This window comes from Chrysochloris asiatica, unplaced genomic scaffold, assembly GCF_000296735.1.
Source record: "Chrysochloris asiatica unplaced genomic scaffold, ChrAsi1.0 scaffold00461, whole genome shotgun sequence".
Classification (NCBI taxonomy): domain Eukaryota; kingdom Metazoa; phylum Chordata; class Mammalia; order Afrosoricida; family Chrysochloridae; genus Chrysochloris; species Chrysochloris asiatica.
Genome location: NW_006408979.1, coordinates 816,394 through 819,629, shown reverse-complemented (window position 1 = coordinate 819,629; position 3,236 = coordinate 816,394).

Sequence of the window (3,236 nt, the reverse complement as noted above, 5' to 3'; positions counted from 1 at the left end):
AGCAGTCCACAAAGGAGATAGTTGAAGAGTTGCTTGAAGAAAATTTCCCTCACATCTTGAAAGATAAGAAGATAAACATTCAAGAAGTCTAATGTATCTCAGGAAGGATAGACCCCAAAAGAAAGTCACTAAGACATATAATAATCAAGCTCTCCCAAATCAATTGCAAAGAGAGAATCCTAAAAGTGACCAGGGAAAAGAGAAGTGTTACTAAAAAAGGCAAGTAAATCAGGTTAAGTTCTGACTTCTCAGCAGAAACCATGCAGTCAAGAAGGCAATGAGGAGACATATAAAAAACCCTAAGAGATAAAAAACTATCAACCAAGAATCGTCTATCCAGCAAAACGGTCAGTCAAATACGATGGTGCAATCAAAACATTCCAGGATAAACCAAAGCTAGTAAATTTTGTCAAAATCAACCCAGTGCTTCAAAACATCCTAAAGGGAGTTCTTTGGACTGAAAACCAACAAGAACAGATAACAACCAGAGAGTGGAAGGTGTGGCAACACTGCATGGAACTCAGTCAACAGATAACCGAGTCTAGAACAAAACAAAACTACAACAACGAATTCAAAGGTACTGGGATATCCAATGAAGATCAAAATAATATCAACGTCAAAGAAGGGAAAAATGTAGGAACAGAGATCCAGATGGTGAGGATGTCAGGTAGATTACAGGATACAATAGATTATCTTAAATGGAGAAAAAAAGTTAATAGACTACATAGTAACCATAAAGAAAGTTAATATTTCACAATTTACCATGAAAATGAATTTCCAAGCAGAACAAACAAACATGAAAACTAATAAGAAACTGACAAGAAATACCACAAAAAAACACAAACTTAGCCAAAGAAAGCATGCAGAAGAAAGAAACAAACAACACTACCAAAAAATTAATATAATGGCAGCAATTAATTCATGCCTATCGAAAATTACATTGAATGTCAATGGATTGGATGTACCAGTAAAGAGACAAAGAGGGGCAGATTGGATAAGAAAACAAGACCCTTCAATATGATGTCTGCAAGAGACACACCTTACACAAAGACAAAAGCAGACTAAAAGCTAAAGGATGGGAAAAAACATACAAAGCTAACTGCAACAATAAACAAACAGGAGTGGCAATTTGAATCTCTGATAAAGTAAACTTTAAGATAAAAACCAGTATAAGAGATAAAGAAGTACAGTATCTCATTATCAAAGGGTCAATTGAGAAAAGCGACATAACTATAATAAATATGTACACTCCCAATGAAAAAGCACCAAGATATATGAGGCAAACCATACTAGAATTGAAGAAAGAAATAGATAAATCTACAATTATAGTAGTATATTTTAATGCACCACTTTTGAAAAGGGACAGAACAACCAGAAAGAAACTCGACAAAGTTACAGAGGAATTAACCATATAATCGAACAACTTGACCACATAGATGTGTAGAGAGCATTCAACCCAACAACAGCACAATATACTTTCTTTTCCAGTGCACATGGAATATTCTCCAGAATTGACCATGTTAGGTCACAAAGCAAGCCTCAATAAATTTACAAACTTCAAAACACTACAAAGCACCTTTTCAGACCACAATGCTATAAAACTAGAAATCAACAACATAAAGACTAAGGAAATGAAGTCTAATACATGGAAACTGAACAGCACCCTGCTGAAAAGCATCTGGGTAAAAGAAGAAATTAAATGTGAATTCATAAAGTACCTAGAAACAAACAAGAATGAAAACACAGCATACCAAAATCTTTTGGACATGGCGAAAGCTGTGCTGAGAGGACAATTTATTACGATAAATGTGCGCATCCAAAATATAAGAGAGAACAAAATTTAATACATTAACATAGCATTTCCAACAATTAGAAACTGACCAACAGAGGGAAACTACAGTCACTAAAAGAAAAGAAATAGTAAAGATAAGAGTGGAAATAAGTGAGATGGAAAACAGAAAAAACTATAGAAAGAATCAACAGGACAAGAAGCTGGTTCTTTGAAAAGATTAATAAAATTGATAAACCATTGGCAAACCTAACAAAAGAAAAGAGGGAGAGGACACAAATAAGTCGCATTACAAACCACATGGGGGATATCACTACAGAACCAAACGAAATCAAAAGGATGATAATGGAATACTCTGAAGAGTTGTACGCCAATAAATTCGAAAACTTAAAAGAGATGGATGCATTTTTAGAGAAGCTCGACCTACCAAAACTTACACAGAGTGAAATAGAAAAGTTGAACCGACACATAACAATAGAAGAAATTGATCAGGTCATCAAAAAAAAAAACTCCCAACCAAAAATATTTTTTTTATAACGCAAGCATAACACTCATACCAAAACCAGGGAAGGACATCACTAAAAAAGAAAACTAGAGACCAATATCACTCATGGACATAGATGCAAAAATTCTTAACAAAATCCTAGACAACAGAATCCAACAGCAAATCCAAAAAATAATACATCATGACCAAGTGGGTTTCATAAAAGGGATTCAAGGATGGTTCAACATTAGAAAAACAATCAGTGTAATACACCATATAAATAAGAAAAAGAAAAAGAAGCTCATGATCATATTGATTGATTCAGAAAAGGCATTTGACAAAATCCAACATGCATTCCTGATAAAAACACTCAACAAAGCAGAAATTGAAGAGAAATTCCTCAACATAATCAAGAGAATATACACAAAACCAACAACCTACATCACTCTCAATGGAGAGAAACTGAAACACTTCCCTCTGCAAACGGGAACCAGACAGGGATGTCCTTTTTTCACCATTCCTATTCAATATTGTTTTGGAAGTATTAGTCAGAGCTATACGACAAGATAGGGGAAATAAAGGCATCCAAATTGGCAAAGAGGAAATAAAACATTCTCTATTTTCAGATAATATGATCCTATACATAGGATCTTCTATAGCAAACTGACAACACTGTAAAGGACTGTATTAGGAAAGAAATACCATTTATAATAGCTGCTCAAAGGATGAAATGTTTAGGAATAAACAGAACCAGAGAAACAAAGGACCTATACAAACAAAATTACAAAACACTACTACAAGAAACCAAAAGAGACTTACAAAAGTGGAAGAACACACCGTGTACCTGTATATGAAGACTCAACATTGTGAAAAGGTAAATACTGCCCAAAGCAATCTACACATATAATGCAATCCCAATCAAGATTCCAACGACATTCTTCAAAGAGATGGAAAAGACAATTA